The sequence below is a fragment of the Mesoplodon bidens genome (assembly GCF_964165515.1).
Source record: "Mesoplodon bidens genome assembly, chromosome: 9".
In the NCBI taxonomy this organism is placed as follows: Eukaryota; Metazoa; Chordata; class Mammalia; order Artiodactyla; family Ziphiidae; genus Mesoplodon; species Mesoplodon bidens.
In genome coordinates this window covers 38,549,660-38,561,913 of record NC_138166.1, presented here as the reverse complement: position 1 = coordinate 38,561,913, position 12,254 = coordinate 38,549,660, and the positions used below count along the sequence as shown (strand labels likewise).

General features: G+C 35.7%; 1 protein-coding gene across 6 annotated transcripts in view; it reads right to left on the bottom strand.

The window, feature by feature from the left end:
- The window catches only part of AGMO (alkylglycerol monooxygenase), a 344,244-nt gene that overhangs the window by 211,850 nt on the left and 120,140 nt on the right, over positions 1-12,254 (bottom strand). The gene's annotated exons all lie outside the window — the stretch shown is intronic.

Here is a 12,254-nt window from a genome sequence, read left to right as displayed (position 1 = left end):
AGCAATTGAGATGAATAATTGTGTGTTTACAATACTCATATTTAATTTTAAATAATTATAGTACGTGAAATATTCAAGAATGTCTTCCCAGATGTCACTTTTCTTTATGCAAAATGAAAATAAATCTGTTAATGAAAAAGACTTGTTGACTAGCTTAATAATCCCAATACATTTCCCACCTACACAAAGGGCAAAAAACAGCTACAGAGACTTGAGATAAACACGTTTCTCTGCAATTATGACTTAAAATTTATGTCACAAATATTACATATTTCATTCTTTCTCAATGGTTTATTAAAAAGATAGAATAAAATAGATATAGCTAGGTAAAAGAAAGCTAACTTTTTACACATGACTAGGTCTTGAGTAGACCTGATAAGATTTTGAAGAATAGATAAATACTGCCAAACTTCCATGAGAAGCATAATGTTGGATGCAAAAGGGCAATAAGCAAAATACTTTATTAGTTATATCATCAAGAATTCAGGTGTCCTAAATCTCTGCTCATGCTGCTACCACTCTATTGTTTTTGCTGCTATCGCGTTACTTTTTCCTGTTCTTCTCTATATGTCCTGGCTTCTGCAAACATCTGGCTTCTATAGTCTCACTAGCTATATTGCTTCAAAATACCACTGTATGTTTCTCATGCTTTCTAACTGTGCACATTACACTCTGCAGTTCTCCTGTATGCTAATTTCTACTGACCCTTACTGTACAGGTCTATCATGAATATATCCACAGAGAAAAGATCTGATTGGGGCAGTTGCATGATTTTATGGTGCTGCTGATGAGAAGAATTTGTTTTCTTCATAGCTTGTCAACTAGATCACTGATGGCAAGTGATGGCAAAACAGTGATGTTTGTTCTTGGTGGATATAGTCTGCACAGTAGGATTCTACTAGAATGGCCACACTACGTCATGCCCTGATTGCAAGGAAAAGGGGAGCTGGAGGTGGTAGAGCTTGAAGAAAAAGTGCTGGTCCCACTAGGTTAGAAGTCAGAGATCAAATTTTGAGACTGCAAGAGTGACTGCAAATTGAAAGGAGAAATCCTGTGGCACCACAAGGGGAGGAGCCACATCATCAGCTCACAAACTGCCCTCAAACCTGAATCTTGAATTAAGAGTCTTGGCTGACTCTTATATTATTCATGCATGGGACAAGACATTAAGGAACTTGCTGAAAAGTTACAAGGGTAATGAGCAGGAATTTCAACTGCTACCTGGTACTGGCAAGAGAAAATTGAGAATTCATATTCTACCAAGTTAAAAGGGCTCTGTAAACACCTTATGCATTTCATTAACAAACAAACAAAAGGAGGCTACATGCTCTTTGGTGGGGCTAATGGCAGACTCCAGGAGGGCTCTTGCCAAGGATTACTTCCCAGAATTTCTGCTGTCAGCGTCCTTGTCCCCGTGGTGAGCCACAGCCACACCCCACCTCTGCAGGAGATCCTCCAACACTAGCAGCCCTGTGGCTGACAGGGCCCTGGTGCTCTGGCCTCGTGTCAGGCCTGAGCCTCTGAGGTGGGAGAGCCAAGTTCAGGACACTGGACCACCAGAGACCTCCCAGCCCCACATAATATCAATAGGTGAGAGCTCTCCCAGAGATTTCTGTCTCAACACTAAGACCCAGCTCCACCCAACAGCCAGCAAGCTCCAGTGCTGGATGCCCCATGCCAATCAACTAGCAAGACAGGAAAGTAACCCCATCTATTAGCTGCCTAAAATCATACTAAGTTCACAAACACCCCAAAACACACCACTGGACGTGGTCTTGCCCACCAGAAAGACAAGATCCAGCCCCACCCACCAGAACACAGGCACCAGTACCCTCCACCGGGAAGCCTACACAAGCCACTGAACCAAACTCACCCACTGGGGGCAGACACCAAAACAACGGAACTATGAACCTGCAGCCTGCAAAAAGGAGACCCCAAACACAGTAAGCTAAACAAAATGAGAAGACAGAGAAATATGCAGCAGATGAAGGAGCAAGGTAAAAACCCACCAGATCAAACAAATGAAGAGGAAATAGGCAGTCTACCTGAAAAAGAATTCATAGTAATGATAGTAAAGATGATCCCAAATCTTGGAAATAGAATGGAGGAAATACAAGAAATGTTTAACAAGGAAATAGAAGAACTAAAGAGCAAACAGACAATGATGAACAACACAATAAATGAAATTAAAAATTCTCTAGAAGGAATCAATAGCAGAATAAATGAGGCAGAAGAACAGATAAGTGACCTGGAAGATAAAATAGTGGAAATAACTAACGCAGAGCAGAATAAAGAAAAAAAGAATGAAAAGAATTGAGGACAGTCTCAGACACCACTGGAACAACATTAAATACACCAACATTCAAATTATACAGGTCCCAGAAGAAGAAGAGAAAAAGAAAGGGTCTGAGAAAATATTTGAAGAGATTATAGTTGAAAACTTCCCTAACATGGGAAAGGAAATAGTCAGTCAAGTCCAGGAAGCACAGAGAGTCCCATACAGGATAAACCCAAGGAGAAACATGCCAAGACACATATTAATCAAACTCTCCCCAAAAAAATTAAATACAAAGAGAAAATACTAAAGGAGCAAGGGAAAAGCAACAAAAAACATACAAGGCAATCCCCACAAAGTTAACGGCTGAACTTTCAGCAGCAATTCTGCAAGCCAGAAGGGAGTGGTAGGACATATTTAACCGATGAAAGGGTAAAACCTACAACCAAGATTACTCTATCCAGCAAGGATCTCATTCAGATTCTATGGAGAAATTAAAACTTTTACAGACAAGCAAAGATTAAGAGAATTCAGCACCAGCAAACCAGCTTTACAACAAATACTAAAGGAACTTCTCTAGGCAGGAAACACAAGGGAAGGAAAAGACCTACAAAAAAAAACTGAAAACAATTAAGAAAATGGTAATAGGAACATACATATTGATAATTACCTTAAATGCAAGTGGATTAAATGCTCCAACCAAAAGACATAGACTGGCTGAATGGATACAAATACAAGACCCATATATATGCTGTCTACAAGAGACCCACTTCAGATCTAGGGACACATACAGACTGAAAGTGAGGGGATGGAAAATGATATTCCATGCAAATGGAAATCAAAAGAAAGCTGGAGTAGCAATTCTCGTATCAGACAAAATAGACTTTAAAATAAAGGCTATTATAAGAGACAAAGAAGGACACTACATAATGATCAAGGGATCAATCCAAGAATAAGATATAACAATTGTAAATATTTATGCACCCAACATAGGAGCACCTCAGTACATAAGGCAAATGCTAACAGCCATAAAAGGGGAAATCGACAGTAACAGAAAAATAGTAGGGGACTTTAATACCCACATTCACCAATGGACAGATCACTCAAAATGAAAATAAATGAGGAAACACAAGCTTTACATGACACATTAAACGAGATGCACTTAATTGATATTTATAGGACATTCCATCCAAAAACAACAGAATACACATTTTTCTCAAATGCACATGGAACATTCTCCAGGCTAAATCATACCTTGGGTCACAAATTAGGCCCTGGTAAATTTAAGAAAATTGAAATCTTATAAAGTATCTTTTCCGACCACAACCTTTGAGACAAGATATCAATTACAGGAAAAAAAATAAAAAATATAAACACATGGAGGCTAAACAACACGCTACTAAATAACCAAGAGATCACTGAAGAAATCAAAGAGGAAATCAGAAATACCTAGAAACAAATGACAGTGAAAACATGATGACCCAAAACCTATAGGATGCAGCAAAAGCAGTTCTAAGAGGGAAGTTTATTACAATCCTGTCTCAAGAAACAAGAAAAATCTCAGATGAACAACCTAACCTTACACCTAAAGCAGTTAGAGAAAGATGAACAAAAAACACACAATGTTAGCAGAAGGAAAGAAATCATAAAGATCAGATCAGAAATACATGAAACAGAAATGAAGGAAACAATAGCAACGATCAATAAAACTAAAATCTGGTTCTTTGAGAAGATAAAAAAATTGATAAACCATTAGATAGACTCATCAAGAAAAAAAGGAAGAAGACTCAAATCAACAGAATTAGAAATGAAAAAGAAGTAACAACTGACACTGCAGAAATACAAAGGATCATGAGAGATTACTACCAGCAACTATGTGCCAATAAAATGGACAACCTGGAAGAAATGGACAAATTGTTAGAAAAGCACAACCTTCCGAGACTGAACCAGGAAGAAAGAGAAAATATAAACAGACCAGTCACAAGGGCTGAAATTGAGACTGTGATGAAAAATCTTCCAACAAACAAAAGCCCAGGACCAGATGGCTTCAAAGGCGAATTCTATCAAACATTTAGAGAAGAGCTAACACCTATCCTTCTCAAACTCTTCCAAAATATAGCAGAGGGAGTAAAATGCCCAAACTCATTCTACGAGGCCACCATCACCCTGATACCAAAACCAGACAAAGATGTTACAAAAAAAGAAAACTACAGGCCAATATCACTGATGAACATTGATGCAGAAATCCTCAAATACTAGAATACCAGAAAACAAAATACTAGAAAACAGAATCCAACAAAATATTTAAAGGATCATATACCATGATCTTGTGGGGTTTATCACACGAATGCAAGGATTCTTCAATATACGCAAGTCAATCAAAGTGATACACCATACTAACAAACTGAAGGATAAAAACCATATGATAATATCAGTAGATGCAGAAAAAGCTTTCAACAAAATTCAACACCGATTTATGATAAAAACTCTCCAAAAAGCAGACACAGAAGGAACCTACCTCAACATAATAAAGGCCATATGTGACAAACCACAGCCAACATCATTCTCAATGGTGAAAAACTGAAACTATCTCCTCTAAGATCAGGCACAAGACAAGGTTGCCCACTCTCACCACTATTATTCAACATAGCTGGGGAAGCTTTAGCCACAGCAATCAGAGAAGAAACAGAAAAGGAATCCAAATCAGAAAATAAGAAGTAAAACTGTCACTGTTTGCAGATCAGATGATACTATACATAGAGAATCCTAAAGATGCTACCAGAGAACTACTAGAACTAAGCAATGAATTTGGTAAAGTAGCAGGATACAAAAGTAATGCACAGAAATCTCTTGCATTCCTATACAGTAATGATGAACAATCTGAAAGAGACATTAAGGAAACACTCCCATTTACCAATGCAAAAAAAAAGAATAAAATACCTAGGAATAAGCCTACCCAAGGAGACAAAAGACCTGTATGCAGAAAACTATAAGACACTGATAAAAGAAATTACAGACGATACAAACAGATGGAGAGATATACCATGATCTTGGACTGGAAGAATCAACACTGTGAAAATGACTATACTACCCAAAGCAATCTACAGATTCAGTGCAATCCCTATCAAACTACCAATGGCATTTTTCACAGAACTAGGACAAAAAGTTTCACATTTTTATGGAAACACAAAAGACCCCGAATAACCAAAGCAATCGTGAGAAAGAAAAATGGAGCTGGAAGAATCAGGCTCCCAGACTTCAGACTACTACAAAGCTACAGTAATCAAGCCAGTATGGTACTGGCAGAAAAACAGAAATATAGATCTCTGGAAAAGGATAGAAAGCCCAGAGAGAAACCCACACACATATGGTCACCCCATCTTTTAAAAGGAGGCAAAAATATACAATGGAGAAAAGACAGCCTCTTCAATAAGTGGTGCTGGGAAAACTGGACAGCTACATGTAAAAGAATGAAATTAGAACACTCCCTAACACCGTATACAAAAATAAACTCAAACTGGATTAAAGACCTAAATGTAAGGCCAGACACTATAAAACTCTTAGAGGAAAAAATAGGCAGAACACTCTATGACATAAATCACGGTAAGACCCTTTTAGACCCGCCTCCTAGAGAAATGGAAATAAAAACAAAAATAAACAAATGGGACCTAATGAAACTTAAAAGCTTTTGCACAGTCAAGGAAACCATAAACAAGACGAAAAGACAACCCTCAGAATGGGAGAAAATATTTGTAAACAAAGCAACATAAAAAGGGTTAATCTCCAAAATATACAAGCAGGTCATGTAGCTGAATATCAAAAAAACCAAACAACCCAATCCATAAATGGGCAGAAGATATAAATAGACATTTCTCAAAAGAAGATATACAGATTGCCAACAAACACATAAAAGGATGATCAACATCACTAATCATTACAGAATGCAAATCAAAACTACAGTGAGATATGACCTCACACTGATCAGATTGGACATCATCAAAAAATCTAAAAACAATAAATGCTGGAGAGGGTGTCGAGAAAAGCGAATCCTCTTGCACTGTTGGAGGGAATGTAAATTGATACAGCCACTATTGAGAACAATATGGAGGTTCCTTAAAAAACTAAAAATAGAACTACCATATGACCCAGCAATCCCACTACTGGGCATATACCCTGAGAAAACCATAATTCAAAAAGAGACATGTTCCACAATGTTCACTGCAGCACTATTTACAATAGCCAGGACATGGAAGCAACCTAAGTGTCCATCAACAGATGAATGGATAAAGATGTGGCACATATATACAATGGAATATTACTCAGCCATAAAAAGAAATGAAATTGAACTATTTGTAGTGAGGTGGATGGACCTAGAGTCTGTCATACAGGGTAAAGTAAGTCAGAAAGAGAAAAACAAATACTGTATGCCAACACATATATATGGAATCTAAAAAAAAATGGTTCTGATGAACCTAGCGGCAGGACAGGAATAAAGACGCAGACGTAGAGAATGGACTTAAGGACACGGGAAGGGTGAAGGGTAAGCTGGGACGAATTTGGAAAGTAGCACTGATATATATACACTACCAAATGTAAAATAGATAGCTAGTGGGAAGCAGCTGCATAGCACAGGGAGATCAGCTTGGTGCTTTGTGACCACCTAGAGGGGTGGGATAGGGAGGGTGGGAGGGAGATGCAAGAGGGAGGGGATATGGGGATATATGGATATGTATAGTTGATTCACTTTGTTATACAGCAGAAACTAACACAACAGGTAAAGCAATTATACTCCAATAAAGATGTTAAAAAAAAAAAGAAAAATGAAGGGTGATAATAAAAAAAAAGGGCTTCCCTTGTGGCACAGTGGTTAAGAATCCGCCTGCCAGTGCAGGGGACACTTTTTTTTTTTTTAACATCTTTATTGGAGTATAATTGCTTTACAATGGTGTGTTAGTTTCTGCTTTATAACAAAGTGAATCAGTTATACATATACATATGTTCCCATATCTCTTCCATCTTGCGTCTCCCTTCCTCCCACCCTCACTATCCCACCCCTCTAGGTGGTCACAAACCACCTAGCTGATCTCCCTGTGCTATGCGGCTACTTCCCACTAGCTATCTATTTTACATTTGGTAGTGTATATATGTCCATGCCACTCTCTTACTTTGGGGGACACTGGTTTGATCCCTGGCCCAGGAAGATCCCACATGCGGTGGAGCAACTAAGCCCGTGTGCCACAACTACTGAGCCTGCACTCTAGCATCCGTGAGCCACAACTACTGAGCCCATGTGCCACAACTACTGAAGCCCCCGTGCCTAGAGCCCACGATCCACAACACGAGAAGCCACGACAATGAGAAGCCCACACACCGCAATGAAGAATAGCCCCTGCTGGCCACCAACTAGAGAAAGCCCGTGAACAGCAATGAAGACCCAATACAGCCAAAAATGAAAACAAATAAATTAATTAATTAAAGAAAAGAACCCTAAAAAATAAAACAAAAACAACAAAAGACAGGCCTTGTCCTAATATTAAAGACCACCAAAGATAAGGTATATGCCCTAGGACTAAACACAGTACTAAAAGACAGATGTCCTGTCAAAGTGCACATCAAAGCCTCCAAAAACACAAGACAGTTAGCTAATTATTTTGCTGCCTCCTACAATAAAAAATAAATAAATGGTCAGAGAAACATAAAAGAATCTAGTCTCTACAACAAGTTTTCCATAAAGATTGGCTAGTAATAATTTACTAAACATACAAAGAAGACAAAAAAGGGATCCATATTGAGGGAAAAAAAGCCAATTGAAGTACAAACGACTTGCACATGACTCAGATGTTGGAATTAGCAAACCAGAATTTAAGCATAATTATTATAATTAAGACTTAAAGGAAAAGATAGTCATAATAGGTGACAATTTCAGCAGAGAAATAAAAATTCTAAAACTTAAAGCATAATATCTGATGTGAGAAATCCACCTAGTGGGCTTAAAAGCAGATTGGTAAAGAGCAAGTAAAAGGGTAAATGAACCTGAAGACAAATTAATCAAAATTATCCAATCTAAATAAGAAAAAAAAGTGAAATTTAAAAAATTATGGAGCATTATTGATCTGTGAGTCAACATCAAGTAGTCTAGTAAACATGTATTTAGAGCTCCAAGAGAGGAAAGAGAGAAAGGTATAGATATAATCTTTAAGGAAATAATGGTCAGAATTTTTTTCCAAAATTTGATTTAAAATACACTGTCTGTGAACTCTAACCAATAAAGCAAGAAAAATAAATAAATAACATAAATACAGGAAAGAAAGAAATAAAAGGCCATAAAATCGTACATGGGAGACATCCTAGAGAATTTTAAATTAGTTTACAACTTGTACAAACAGTTCTTCCTATAAAGATATAGTAATCTATAAAGTGAGGGATTTGTATAAGAGGAGACAAATCAAAGAGAAGTCTAAAATTAGATTCAACCACATATATGGTCAATTTCTTTTCAACAAAGAACCCAAATAGCTCAATGGATAAAAGAAAGTCTCCACAACAAATAGTGCTGGAGTAAGAGGATGTGTATAGAGATAATAAATTTTGACCCCTACCAAATGCCATTCACAGAAATTTGTTCCAATATTACAGACCCAAAGAGAAAATTAAAGTTCAAAAAATTCCAAAAGAAATCCTAAGATAATTTATTTGAAAGTTTGTGATAGTCAAATATTTCTTAGAGAAAATACAGTGAAACTAACCATAAAATTTTTAAATGATAAATTAATCTTCAAAATTCAATATTTCTTTTCATGAAAAGTCATCAGGAAGAAAATAAAAAGGCATGCTACAAGCTGAGGGAACATTTAAAATACATATATTTGACATTGATTTATATCTAGAATCTATAAAGAATTTCAACAAATCAATTAGGCAAACAACTTAATAAAAAATAAGAGTTTGAACAGACAGTTCATTAAAGCAAATGTATCAGTGTCCAATAAATACATGTAATACTGTTCAACATCGTTAGTTATTAGGGAAGTATTACCACCAAAAGATAGCTCTTAACCCACATTAGACTGGGTAAAATTAATGTTAACAATTCATTGTAATCCTATCTCCCAGCCATCCCAAATATCCCTCCCCTGGGAAAACTGTTGGCTACCTACATGTATTTCTAGAGTCATTTTAGGCATATGTGAACATACAAAACATAGAGTTGTTTTCTTTTTTGACATATAAATATTAGTATACACTATACCCTGTTATGTAACTTGATTTATTTGGAGATCCGTCCATATTAGTACATAAAGATATCACTCATGTTTGTAACTGAAAATAATGTTCCATGTAGAAGCTTCAATTTAATACTATAAAAATCATCGAATCATATGGTTCAAATCTTCAATACCAAGTAATTATTTTTAGATTTATTTGCTCAAGCATCATCTGATATGTATATGAACAATATGATAGCAAATTTAAGTTAAATCAAAGGTAACAGATAAAGTTACTACCGTTACTGTATTATCTAAATCAGCTGACACCCAAATATCATCTAATATCTTAAAAAATAATTCCAATATTCCATAGTTACTAAGTTTAAAACATGTATTAAATAAATCTTTTTCTAATTACATTTAGCAAACTCATAAGAAAAGTATATAATTGACTATGGACTGCAGACACTTTAGATGAATGAACAATAAAAAACATTGTCATAAAAATTAAGCAACAGGGTACAGTTTTAAGCAGAATGTTTTGTAACTTTCAAAAAGAGGAAGAGATAGATGCTATTGTTTCTTCATTGAAGTAACTCAAAACTAAGCAGAAAATTTCTTTATAAACTCTTTAGTTCGTTATATGACCTACTTTATCTCTCATTTACAATCTTTCAAAAACATGTTGTTAGTTTTTTTTTTCTTCCTCTTATCCTTATCTGATTGAAGTGAATAAACTTTTCTTCACTTTTAGAAAATCATACCTCCTTTAGGCCAGATTCCCCTCAGTGAAAAGTGATTTTATGGATGTCAGTAGAAGTGAAATAACTGTAAGAAATCAAACCTCCATCCAGGTATGTACAGGGCTCTTTGGTCAATACTGCCACATCTATGGCTCATATATTGTTTCTGTGAATGGAGACCCAAGTATGATGCCTGAAAATAAACAGTGCCAAAGTGGCCTAAAGGGGCTAACATATTTTAGAGTCACAAAGTGGGTATTTTTCTAGGCTGAAGGCCACTGTTTTCAGTTTTTATTTGTTATTTCTTAATCTAATATGTATTAGTCTCTAAAAAGTAGGGCAAAAGCATGATAATATATTTTTTTCTTTTAAAAAGGTTAAGTCTTCTCCTCACTCCAGTTCTTTATATCACTTGCTCCTCTCTCCAGAAGCAGCCACTGTTACAAATCTCTTGGCTCTACTTCCTGAGTGGTTCTGTTATTAGTAAACAAATGGTAGTATGCTGTCTATAATAATTAATGCAATTAAGTACACAGCTGTAAAAATTTTAGAAATGTACTCACAGCTAATGTATAATTTAAAATTCCAAGAATCAAACCTTACTTTCAGAAGATATGCTCTTACTTCTGTGCCGCTGAACTGTAGTAACTATACGTGTACAGTACTTGCAAAAGTCTAAAGTACAACACAAGTGAGAGGCTCTAATGCATTGCTTTCAAGTTAGAATGAAGCCACATGGAGCTTCTGAGCTTAAAAGAAATGTCTGACCACTGGCTTTCCTCTACTCCCCACTTACTTCTTAGGATAGAACACAAGCCCTGGCTCATGGACTTCTCGGAGGGCCACAGGAAAAGGCAAAAGTTACTTAGGCACCATTATTCTGTATCCAGACTAATTCCAGACCCAACACATGGCATGACCTGGAGCAGAGCTGCTATAAAAACGTATTTCTCCTTTAACCCCTCCATGTAAATCATCAGAAAGCTTCCCTCCACTGATTTAAACAAATTTGTCTTTGACCTCCAGAGTCAGAATTGGCCTCAACAACTCTTTCAGATGGTTGTAGTACTGACTGTTTGATGTATGTCAGCTACCATAAAATGCAATACTATTTCATGACAGATCTTCAAATAATGCCACATACGTCCAAAGTCATGGTAACAGTCTCTTTATTCCAAGTAAATCAGTAGCATGAAATACTGCAGATTAATGAAATAATGTACTTTGTTGTATCAAGCTTTGGCATCTAATGCAGCTGTGATTTGTGGTAGTGTTCAACCAGTTGCAACACCTGTCAGCATGCTTCCTCTAGAACTTCAAAAGGCTTCTGATAAATACCAAATGCTTGAAAGGGTTCTAATGTGCATAAGTAAGAATTTTTCAGGGTCTGTGATTTTTGGTATTTAACAACCAGATCAGTATGATAGTTCATAAAACAATCAGTTGCTTAATGATCTATCTGCAAACATCCAAGTCTGACAATTTGAAATACCACAGAAGACCCAAGAAATTATATTTGTTCACTTTTCTGGAAGAAAAAAACTTATTGAACACTCTTTAAATAAAACCTAAACTCTAAAACTAGAGAAAGATTTCCAATCAAAAAATATTTAGATAATTTCTTTAAGCATTAAGTGTTTTTCAAGGAGTTTTCAAACAGTTTCCACCGACTGATATATAAATAAAAATGTATAAACATTATATGCCTTATATAATTAAATATTGTTCATTATATAACAAGAAATTCTATTTTACATAGAAATTATTATAACTAGTATATATTAAATATATAAACAAAATATTCACAAATATATACATATATATAAATTTATATCTCTAAATTGAAATGAATTTCAACATCTTTATGTTTAATAAACTGTAATACAGGAAGATATTGTATTGAGCACAGTATTAAAACATTTTGGTACTTAACAGTTCAAAAATTATTTTATTTAATTGAGACCAACTGGCCTCATTGCTTCTTATAAACGTTGCAATATATATTCAGTAAAAAGGAATAAAAATGAA